This window comes from Parasteatoda tepidariorum, chromosome 3 (assembly GCF_982258835.1).
Source record: "Parasteatoda tepidariorum strain Cologne lab strain chromosome 3, Ptep-v5.0, whole genome shotgun sequence".
Lineage (NCBI taxonomy): Eukaryota > Metazoa > Arthropoda > Arachnida > Araneae > Theridiidae > Parasteatoda > Parasteatoda tepidariorum.
Genome location: NC_141757.1, coordinates 920,789 through 933,428, shown reverse-complemented (window position 1 = coordinate 933,428; position 12,640 = coordinate 920,789). Strand labels below are relative to the sequence as shown.

At 29.4% G+C, this 12,640-nt stretch overlaps 1 protein-coding gene across 1 annotated transcript in view; it reads left to right on the top strand.

The window, feature by feature from the left end:
* Positions 1-722: 722 nt before the first annotated feature.
* The window catches only part of LOC107457465 (uncharacterized), an 83,335-nt gene continuing 71,417 nt past the window's right edge, over positions 723-12,640 (top strand). Inside the window, exon 1 of the mRNA XM_087158562.1 lies at positions 723-932. The gene's annotated coding sequence lies outside the window, so the exon portion shown is untranslated. The remainder of the gene's footprint in view (positions 933-12,640) is intronic.

Sequence of the window (12,640 nt, the reverse complement as noted above, 5' to 3'; positions counted from 1 at the left end):
TTATTTGAATTATAGTAAAAATAAGAGTACAAAAAAAGTATTAACAATAAGTGTAGAAGCAAGTGTAAAGTAGAAGTAGTGAAAATAAGTGTACAAAAAAAACTGGATCAAGTATTATATTACCGGGAACCACCTGAGGAAATAATTAGAGGCCTATTAGGGGTACACAATATGATCCTATAGGTTGCAATGCATGTGAGTGTGTTGAATAGCGTTAAAATGAGAAAATTCGAAGTCAATATTCTTCATTATAACAAAAGCCTATGTCTCCCCTTAATATTGACCTATAATATTCAAATTGGGCTACCTGTTATATTACCGAGTACTAGTGTACCCCACCAGAGGAAATAAATAACTAAATTAATTTTCAGAGTAAGAGTTCTTAACTAAATCAATTTTAAGAGTAAGAATGCGAAAATGATGTGAGAGAAAGCTTGTATTACATTTTAATGAATTTAAGGATTAACAAATGAGTGTGCTGGAGGAATGGGTCGAATTGAATTTCCTGGTTTTCAAAGCGGGGGGCGTGTCTAAATAGTAGGTAACCTAAAACGCCTCTCGGAAACCGGATCACCCATCATGTCGGAAATCTCTGAAAGAGGCTCTCATGTAAATCATAAGCCGAATCAAATATTTTAGAGGGAGCAATCTTAATTATGTCGTCATCGATGCGTGGAAGGAAATAATATCCACAAAACTGGACAATCCACCAGAGGGCACTTTATGAACCACATAGACTGTTGGTGTTCCTGGCATAGAAGGGATTGGATGTCAGGTAGAGGACACACTCGTGAAATCGATTTGTTGTTGTTTATCTGGAAACTTTGGATACGATGAACATTTTGAGAAAAACTCAATGGTTAACGTGACTTTGTAGTTCATCAGGATTTTCTTTTTTTATCGAAATAGGGAAGTTAACTATCGCCACCGGGGTAAGTAAATTTTTAATATACATTTGTTTTGGGTGTTAAACTTTACATTTTGTTGAACTACGTGAGAACTTGAAATCAAGAATATTGACTGGCAGGGATAAACAAATTTAACATTTGCTGATTCGTTTGAGAATTATTGAAACGTGTGGTATAAAAGTACCACGCGGACCCATCTCAGCGTCTACCATTGAGATGAACCGGGTTCGAATCTAGATGGCTGGTCGATACGAATCCACCCCAGGCTCGCAACGACCACAGTGCTGACGTGAAATATCCTCAGTGGTACGGATCATGGGTTAGAGTCCCTTTTCCGTCAAGCTAACCGCAGGAGGTTCTCGTGGTCTTCCTCTCCATGTAATGCAAATGCGGGTCAGTTCTATTAAAAAAGTTCTCCACGAAGACTAATTTCTCCCACTACTTGATCTAAGAGTTCCCTTGTCTTCTGGATTGGGTTCAAAATGGCAAGGCTACGGAATCGAACATTAGAAGTCGTAAACCAAAAATTTGGGTCGGATCTTCAACGACGGTTATAATGTAATAATGTCCTAGTCGACACGTATTCCGCATCCGGCTTGCACCGACCACAGTGCTGACGTAAAATATCCTCAGTGGTAGATGAATCGTGGGTTAGAGTCCCCTTGCCGTCAGGCTAAACGGGGGGGGGGGGGTTCTTGGTTGTCCTCACCAGGTAACGCAAATGCGGGTTAGTTCCATGAAAAAATCCTCCATGAAGGCAAATTTCTCCTAATTTCTAATCCAAGAGTTCCCTCGTCTTCTAGATTGTGTTCAAAACGACAAGGTTACGGAGTTGAACATAAGTAGTCTTAAACCCAAAAAAATGCGACGTCTGTTGATTTTGTTGTTTGATTTTTAATTGTCAGCTGATTGATTTTTATTTTAAGCAATGGTTATAAAATAAAAATAAAATATCTGTAAGCAGCAGAAATGCAATTTATTATTGAGTTAAAAATGTCTCCATTGTTGCAGAAATTGTGTCTCTTTTCATCCGTTGTTTTAGGAATTTTTCTTTCTTAATCCGCCCTTGATTAGATGTCAAAAAAGTGTGAGATTAGATGCTGCATCGTCTTAAGATCGAAATTTTTTGGAATAAATAAAAGAGGCAAAACCTTTTCCATAAATCAAATTTACTTCCCTATTCTTATGACAAAGGAACCACAGAAGATTCAAATATGTGGGGGGAAAACCCTTAAAAGAAGAATAAAAATTTTAATTTAAAAAGTACATGTGCAGTGCGTTAAAAAAAAAACAGACCACCTTGAATAAATTTTGATTTAATGATCGGATCTTCATGCTCTTTGTTCAATTTTTCAGGAACATTACTGAATTTCCCCCCCCCCCATAATTATTTTAATAGGACAAATTTAACCGCTTATACATATGGTCCTGAAATATGTCAATTAGTCAGTGCAGACGAATATTTAAGTTTCAAAATTAGACACAAAATCGTACTTTCTCTGAATTAACATACTTTTTCAAACGGATTTTGAACCCCCCTAATTATAGGGGGTAACTGCAATCTGGAAAATAGAGTCCCCATAATTTGTTCAGGAGGGCCTTTATGTTACATTTATTTTTTGTGTATTTCGTCATTTGAAGTCATTTCTTCCTTATCGTCATTCGAGATAATTTCATGAAAAATGTAACTCTTTGTAAATATTTATCATTTTATTTAATGATAGTTGAAAAAGTTTTGAATTGTAAAGAATAAAATTTTTTACATCATTTTAAAGAACGTAATTCTACATCGCAAAATATAATATTTGAGCGAAATTCGTGGAATAATTCTTGAGATATTGAATTTTAAAAATACGGCTTCTTTGAATTTCGATTTCTCAGTAACTATTCAACCGATTTCATTCATATTTTATATTTTGCCTATTAAGATTACACTTCTTAAAATGGTGTAAGAAGTTATATACTTTGCCAATTATATTTTCCCCCACTATTATTAAATAAAATAGTCAAAATTAAAAAAATATTTACTAAAAGTTAATTGTTCATGTTCATTTTTGAAGAAACGAATTTTATAATTGTGTGCAAAAATTTTTCTATTCGATTAAAAAGTTCTCGAGGCATGGCAAAATAAGCAAAAATAAAATTAACAATAAGATGTTTAAACTGTGAACCAAACTATAGGGACCCTAATTTCTAGATCTACCCCCTATATTTTGGGTGTCCAAAATCTAAACCGGTCGAAGGAAGGTTTGTTTATTCAAAAAAAAAAAAATTTTATGTCGAATTTCGTAATTGCAAATATCGTCTGCACTCACAAATTAGCGTATTGTAGGTCACTCATTTGAATCATTAAGATTGAATTCTAGAACGTGAAGATCCGATGATTCGATCAAAAGTTATTCAGGGTTGGTCCGTTTTTTGCTTTGCGTACTGTACATATACATACATACAACACAATAAAAAAACAAAGAAAGAGGAGAGAGAATAACAAAGAAAATAAAGAAAAAATAAGTTGCGTACAAATTGAGATAAACGGGGGATCAGGAAGTAATCTCTTAATAGTCACAAATGAAATGTAAATTTTAATTCGATTAAGGAAAAAGATTTCATTAAACATTACCATATTAAACCAATGAAAGATTGTGTCCCTTAAAAGTAATATCTATAAGCCTTCTATCATTCTTTTTTTCGATCTTATGAAAGCTAAAATGAGTAAAATTTCACAAAATAAAAAGAAAAATTTAGAAGACCAGCTTTCAAATATTAGCTTTCAAAACCCTATTTTTGAAATATTTAAATTTCATAATAGATTTGAAAATTTACCTTTTATTCTCCATTAAAAGATTTTTGCATAATTAAAAGCTATAAATATAGTAAAACTCGTGGTAGAACTATTTTTAATAATAATGATATTAGCAAAAATTTAGGGAAGATTAATATATATGATTATGAATGTCATAATGAAGAAGAGAAATATTTGAGTTTGTTGATAAACGCGATATTTACTGGTAATTTAAATATTCTAGAAAATTCAGAACTAAGAAATTTAATATTAAACGGCACAAAATTTAAACCCATTTACCATATATCAAGTAATAATAATCTAAGATACTTTCTTAATCATTTCAATAGTTTTTGTTTAAAGATATCAAATGGATTCTCGTTAGCATTGTTAACAGAATGGAAATGGACAGTTTATTACTACTACTTTAAAAATTGTATTTTTGATAAATAAGGGGAAATTCAATAACAATTCGTCAATTTTTTTCAAAAATTGCAATTAAGCAACTTTAAGAGAATTTTGTAATTACCTTCAAAATACAAAGCTCATTATAATTATGCAATCTTCCGTAAAAAAAGTTGAACTTTTAAATAAGGAATTTAGAAATAGTTCAAAATTTAAGGCTTGGTAATTTAAATAATAATATTATCATTAACTACTCATTAATCACTTCATTATTTTCTACTCGTTAATTAATCATCATTTACTACTCGCTTAATCTGTAACATTTTCTGTTTTATTCTGTATTTTTCTTGAATTTTAATTTTTCGCTTGATTTGTTTCATTTTATATTTTTTCCTAGTATGTTTTATTTTCGTTTCAATTTTTTTTGGTGCTCCTCCAACTATTGTATTGGTAAGTGTGCTTTCTGATATACAATATCAGAAAGCACTCTTTTTTCGCGGATATAATGGTGTCAGCTGACGACGAGACTATAATATCTTTTCCTTATTTTGCTTTTCTGATTTCGAAATTTTTAAAAATTTCGTAAAAACATTTTATTTATTAATAATTTTTCTTCATCTCTTTAAAAATATTTTCTGTAATGGATAAATAAATATTTTACAGAAGAAGCTATTAATTTTATTAATTATACATTTTATTATTCATCATAACTATTACTTTTAGGCTAACAGCAACTTAAGTAATTTAGATAGATTTATTTTTTAATGAAGGCACCATTCCATATGATTTCATGACCCATATAATAAATGTGCTTACAACAATTAAAACTTTTTAATCTAGGAAATTTTTTGATGTCTTTTCTATTATTTCCTATTATTACAATTCATATATTACTGCTGTAGAAATTTTTTTCACTCTGGAGCTCTTTATCTTATAAGCTCGCACCTGAGTTGATGTCAAAGCAACAACAGCAACAAAAAAGAAAAAATTCATTCTATTGACATTTTTATAAATTAAAAGACTTAAAGCAAGAACGATAAAATCGTTCATCAGTAAAATAAGCTGCAATTTATTTTTTCTTATTAAGTCTTACAATTATTAGGTTCATTTTTTAATAACTATTTTTTTTTAAATTTATCGCACAAATTGTTTTAAATTTTTTTCAATTACAGGCAATCGCTTATTTTGCTACGATTGACAAAATGATCTGATATAAAACTACAATAAGTATTTAACAAAAGTATTCTTTGTTTTTGCGGAAAATATCAAGTTGAAACAAAAGTGCTGAACGGAGCAATATTTGTGACCGAGCAATGTGACCCCTTAAGAGGACCGAGAACGAAAAATTTCATCACAAATTCTCTTTTATCACTAATTTAAAAGTTTAAGTGCAGAAAAAGCGAGTTCAGACAAGAAGTTTCAAATACTGAAAGTTTTATTTTCTAAATATACAAGTGCAAATAAATTACGAGATGATAAGTTCGAATTAGTTCCCTTCTAATTATTTGTTTGCATTTTAATATTTAGAAGTATTTCTTTCAACAACTAAAACTTCATGACAAACTCTAGGTTCTCCTGAATCTACTTTTTCTTTCTTTTTAATTTTGAATTAGTAATGAAGAAAATTTGCGACAAAAATTTTCCTCCGCTGTTTGGCGTCCTCTGAAGTGAGTCATTGTTCGGATCTGTAAAAGTTAACTTATGGCACAAAGTATTGAAAGTAAATATTTTACTCATCTCCTAAACTTTAGTGTTTTTTAAAAACTAAAATCAAATGATAATAACATCTGAAGGTATACATAATTTACTTCAGCTGAAGTTTCATAAATTCAGTAGAGCAATTTCACCTTTTACAGACTTTAAAAGCGTATAAACTCAATACTCGAGCAGTTCTAATCATTTTATAAAAGTAGATCTCGGTGTCATTTACACTGATTCCAATTTTTAGTATCTTTATTGAATTTAAACATTATTTTAAAAGTATTAAATACTAGGTCTTGCGTTCGTAACAGATAATTTTCGATTTTTCGAATTTAAGCGTCTCAAAGTTTCTAAAATTCGACATATGGCACCCCGATTTATAATTTCCTCATACATTAGTGGCCTAAGACCCCTGTTCACTAAGACACCTCTCCCTTACCCCAATGATCGCTTCGCAATAATTATTGTAAGAAAGTTGAAAATATTTACTTAAAATATACACTGAAAAAAATGATGCTTCGTTACACTTGTTCCTCGACTCATCCTATATTTTTCGCTTACCAAACGGACGGATAAATTAAATACTTTATTTTCGCATCCGTCTCATCGTAAATTAATCTGATTTTTAAACTTTACTTTAACTGTAATTTATATTGATGTAATTTGAATTAACACTCCATTAAATAATTAAGCACTTCTACAAATCTTTATTAAAATAATTCGCATTTATTCCAAATTTTACTAAGTTTCATAATTTTAAAAAAGTTGGAAAATGTAAAACTGGGTATTAAGGATGTAACACAGTATATTATTTCCGTGAAAGCTAGTTTTCAATTTTTTTTTAAAATTTAGAATGTTTTAAAGGTTTTAAAAAGTAGAGTAAGTATAAATGGCACTAAGCCTTATTTTCATAAAAATTATTAAAACATATATTTTAACAGCGTTCCTTTAAGCATTAAAGTTATATTATTTTAAAGTCTCCTAATAGGGCTCTCGTAAGAGGTCAAATTGTCTTGAAGTAAGTATATATTGCTTTTAAAACACACAGCATGACATGCAGTGCATGTCATGCTATTTTTTATGCAGTGCATAAAAAAAAATCCTCCACAACTTTTGATCTAAAGATCGAAATTTTACGAACTAGAACTCAATCTTGGTGTTTCAGATAAGTAATCTCAAATACGCTAATTAATGAGTATATACAATATTTTAAGCAACGGAATCAGACACAAAAGCGTACTTTCTCTGAATAAACTTACCTTTTTTTTCGCCGCATTTGGATTTCTGACCTTCAAAATACAGAAAATAAATAGTTCCATGCAAAAAAAAAAATGAAAACTTATTATTATTTTATTATTTTTACTTAAGAATAGTCGAAAATATTTCGAATTGTAAAGAAAAAAATACGCTATTTAAAATAATGTAATTTTGTGAGACAAAATACAAAATTTGAACGAAATGGATCGCATAGTACCTCAGAAATCGAATTTCAAAAAAATCAGATATTTATTGTTCGATTTCTCAGGAATTATTCTACCGAATTCGTTTAAATTTTGTCATATAAAACTATATTTTCAAAATTTTTATTACACGCAATTCAAAGTTTTTTTCGATTATTATTAAATGAAACGTTAAAAAAATTAATAATTATTTATCAATTTATTTATTATATTAAGTACATTACAATACTTTGCTAGGTCTTAATTTTATTATTTTCTAGAATTTATTGTGTAAAATTTACCATCACGTCATTACGCCTACAAGCCAAAGAATATAGAAGGTTATATAAAACATTCTTTGAATATTATATTATATTATATTATATTATATTATATTATATTATATTATATTATATTATATTATATTATATTATATTATATTATATTATATTATATTATATATTATATATTATATATTATATATTATATATTATATATTATATATTATATATTATATATTTTATATTATATTATATTATATTATATTCTTTGCACAAGCTTCTATGATTGGTCCGTCAACACGACAAGTATAGTGATGGTTTAAATATCTTTCTGTATTAAAAGTTAATGTTTTTAAGTTTTATTTTGTTTTCCCTACAAAAATTATAAGACTTATTATGAAGTTGTGGAGAAAAAGGAGGAGATAAAAAAATTATTAACATTCTAATCAACTTGAAATAAAAGAAACTGCAGCCTACAGTACAAAAGTTTAACGTTTATTAAATGTTAAAAATACCTTGATTTAGATTTTTAAGGTAATGTGACAGGTCGAAACGACTCATCTTTTTTAAAGTTAGTATTTCTTCTTTTGAAAATTTCAATTTGTTCAGTAGTTATTGAAATTTTAAGGGCTCTTTTTTCGATTTTTTTTCCACTTTAGACATCTTCTTTACCATTTTTGATTTATTATTGCTTTTGACAAATTTTATAAGTTTTTTTCTCTACTGTAATAACCAAAAATAAAAACCAGAGAAGTTGTGAAAATTACGATATATCGTAAGAAGATAGATGTTTTTTCTTTTCTTTTAATCTTATTTTTCTTCTATTTCTTTCTAGATATGTTTAAAATTTTTTTGTTCTGATCAGTTTCACTCATAGCTACGCAATTATATTTAACAATAAATGATTATTACATCAAAATTAAAAACTGTTTGATTTCAAATCGTTTTATTCTATTAATTCATATTTAGTTTCAGGTTCTATTGAAACAAAATTTGTAGTAATTAACAATTAAATAAGTTTGAGTGCTTTTTTTAGCGAATTTTTTTATAATTCTTCAAAAAATGTGTATTTATCCATAGTTGCAGGAAAATTAATTTAGTGATTAAATTAATTTAAAATTAAAGTGACTAATTTATTATTAAAATAATTCAATGCTTTATTGCAAATTTATTATTTTAATTCCTGTTTAATTTTTGCTTATTGTAAAAACTATATATATATATATATATTCCCCCCCCCGCAAAAATCCACTTAGTACTAATGCAAAGAGCCATATTTATTTTAAATTATCGTTAATGGCAAATATAGGATTGACTGTTATAATATAAAATATAATGTTGATTATAATATAAAATTAAAATATGCATGTATTACATAAATTAATACGTATATTACATGTATTACATAAATTATATATATATATATATATATATTCTCATTTGGTATATATTTTAATCTCATATGCTTCAGCTCATATCAGCGCTTCACTTATTAGAAATAACTTGAAATACTCTTTAGTGAAAACATCTTTTTTAAATTCCTTCTTAGAGTAAAACTTGTTGTATAGAGTTTACTTTTATCAAAGTGCTAACTAAATAACGTTTTTATAAAAACACATTTATCAAATTACTACCCTTAAAAAAATATTTTTTTCATATTAAAAAAAAAGAGGTTATTTTATCCGCATAATCTTTTTCATGTGGGAGAACATATCTTTCGTGATAGGAAATGAAAATAAAATGTGGGAGGTGGGAACTAAATAGAGCAGCAATTCCATGCTTTTCAGACGATGGAGTGTGTGCGTGTCTTTTTTGTCTCTGGACCGACCACCCCCAAGGTCTAGCCTCTGTAATGACCAAATTCTATCTTTATATGGCGGGTTATTTCCGGATTTCGGGTATTTGTTGTAGTGCACCAAGGTTAACACAGACGTTTTACTTTGTAGAACATTGCTGTTTTTAAACTATTATATTTTTTAAAAAAAAGAAACTAAAAAAAGTTTTGCTCGCTAGTTGCATCTTATTATGCTTAGAGGAAATCAACACATTAAAAAACAATTCTATTGTTTTTATAGTGTTGATTTCCTTTGTGTTGTGTTCCATGTGCTGATGTTATTTTATGTACTAAGCTCTCTCACCCTCGTGGTTGCTTGTTTCTCCCTTAAAAGTGAGAAATAACATCATTTTGTTTAGAAACCGTAATAATTCTTTGTTTAAATGTTAGGTGAACGATATAAACGGAAACACAGGTTCAAAAAATAACACTAATTTACACATTTTAATTTATTTTATTTTATAACCGTCGTTGAACAGCCGACCTAATTTTTATGGGCTCACTACTACTAATCATCAATTCCGTAGCCTTGTCATTTTAAACCCTATCCAGAAGAGAAGGGGACTCATAGATCAAGTATTAGGAGAAATTTGCCTTCGTGGAGGACTTTTTGATGGGACTAACCCGCATTTGCGTTACATGGAGAGGAAAATCACGAAAACCTATCACAGTTAACCTGACGAAAAGGGGACTCTAACCTATGAACCGTCTACCACTGAGGATATGTCACGTCAGCGCAGTAGTCGGTGCAAGCCGGATGCGGATGTCATATCTACCAGCCATCGCTGAGATTTGAAAACTGATTCAAATTTGAAATCAGCATAACAATCTGCACTAGAAAGGTAAAAACCAAGCCAGATATTCATAGCTTGTTGATCAGTGTCATCAACTGTACTTCAGAATGTGTGATGACACAGTAAGTAAAATAAACGAGATGCTATTTTACTTTTCATTACTATACAACGATAATTATGTAAACTGAAAACGGTTTTTATATCTTTGAGTCATTTATATTTTTTTAAAATTTGATATAAATGTTAAGAAACATCGTCTAATTATCGTTACTTATTTCATTTAATTTATTATTTTTTTTTTTTTGTTGTTGTTGTTAATTTTGAGATCAATTCAGGAGGGAGCTTATAAAATGATCTCGGAAGAGATTAATTATTCAACAAAGCGGGGAAAAGACGTAAAACAAAGAAAATTTGCAAAAAAAAATTTTAATTAATTAAATTTTCATTTTCCTAGTTTCGACGGGAAAAAAATTAGGTAAAAAAAACTCATAAAAATTGGCTTTTTGAAATGCAATTTTGAAAATGAAATCCCAAATTTAAACAAAACTAGTTTCTTAGAATTCGATCTCTGTAAGTTCCCTTACAGATCGATACTTGATCAGAGGGTTTGTCTGGGGAGTAAAGACGGTGGGAGAGCAATGTTGACCACATTGCCCCATCGTCATGACCTTGACCAGATGGCCTACTCCATGGCCTACGATGATCTCGTTAAGAAATTGTCATCATTCGTTAAGAAATTGTCTCACTTATATTTCTACTTTTATTGTACAAAAGTGCATTTTTATGTCAATTTTATAATTTCAATTCAGTTTTTGATCTGAAAATGAATTTATATTCTTAAAATGGGTACTTCAAACAATAAAAATTGCATTTTAATCAGTGGAATTTCAATTTCTTGATACATTGTTGAGGGACTTTTTCTGACGCATCAATATTATAATTTTTTAAGTTATACGTTCAAAATAATTGTTTCTATTACCATTATTTTTTAATAATTGTTCGATTTTTAATCAAAACACATTTTACACTATTTGAACTCTGACATACTTCTTATTTGGATGATAAACCACTTACTGTACTTTTCTTGAATGAATCTTTTCTGATCCACACAACAGAGGCTTAAATTTTAGTATTTCATATTTCATTATGACTTCATTTTTTCTTTTATTAAATAATTAGAGGCTAGTTAGCGACATGAAAATATGTTTTTTATTTATTTTATGGCATTGCACATTTTTGCTTAAAGTTTAGAATTTTGCTAATGAGTTAAAATCATCAAAAGGAATGATCTTCTAATAGTAACAAAAACTGTATTATTAAGAGACATACAATTCTGCTATTCTATAATATATAATTATGAATAAAATTATTTGAAATGTGAAGACATTATCGTTACTCTGAGCATAATGAAAGGTTTTTTTGAGATTTAAAGTTTACACGGGATTATTCTTTGCCTAGGCGCTATCATCAAAACTGCGCGGAGTTTCTACTTTGGTCATTAAAATGTAGAGCCCTGAAAAACGTTGCTGAATGCTTGGCTGTGATTGGTTAGGGTGCAGAATTAGGGACCGTTCAAATATTACGTGTGAGTGTTTTTGGAACTGTTGGGTTCTACCTTTCCTTTTGTAAGCAAAAATAAGTAAACAACATATTTTATTTTCCCACGTCAGAAAGTCGAAACAACCCTCTTACCTTCTTTCATATGTTGACTGTAGAATTTCTAATTTTAGGATAAGAATTTAAGCGAACTAACTTTGCATAAAATAACATTTATGTTCAATTCATTTTGTAAAATTTTCTTTTTTGTTTTCCTTCTGTGGTCAAAACTCATTAAACTCATACAACTCATTAAACTCCTAAAAAATTTCAACTTTCCACAAAACTTAATTTCATTTCATATTTGAAAATGTTGCTAAGTTCTGTTGCAACTTTCTTTTTTGCATTTAAGAAAAAGAAATTAAAAGAATTTCAATGTCTCACATAACATATTTGATTTTATTGTTATTTAATAACCGTCGTTGAACAGCCGATCCTGGGTTTACGACTGCTCATGTTCAACTCATTTTGAACCCACTCCAGAAGACAAGGGAACTCCTGGATCAAGTATCGGGAGAAATTTGCCTTCATTGAGGACATTTTGAACCTCCCGCTGTTAGCCTGACTGCAAAGATATTTCACGTCAGCACTGTGGTCGGTGTAAGCCGGTAGCTGATTCATATCGATCAGAGGGGATTCGAACCCGGTCCACCTCATTGGAACGCTCGATCCCCTGAGCCATCGCTACTCTTACATAGCGTAAACATACTAGGGAGATTTCGAAAATTTATCTTAGCTCCCGTAAGTAAGATTTCAAGTAATTGCGCATGCGTCAGTTCTGGTGAAATGTGCGGTGCGCCACTGAAAAAATATCAAATTTACATAAGTGAAAATGACCACAAAACAAATGGATTTCTTGAAAGTTATGGATTCCAACGATTCAAGATGTAAAACTATGGA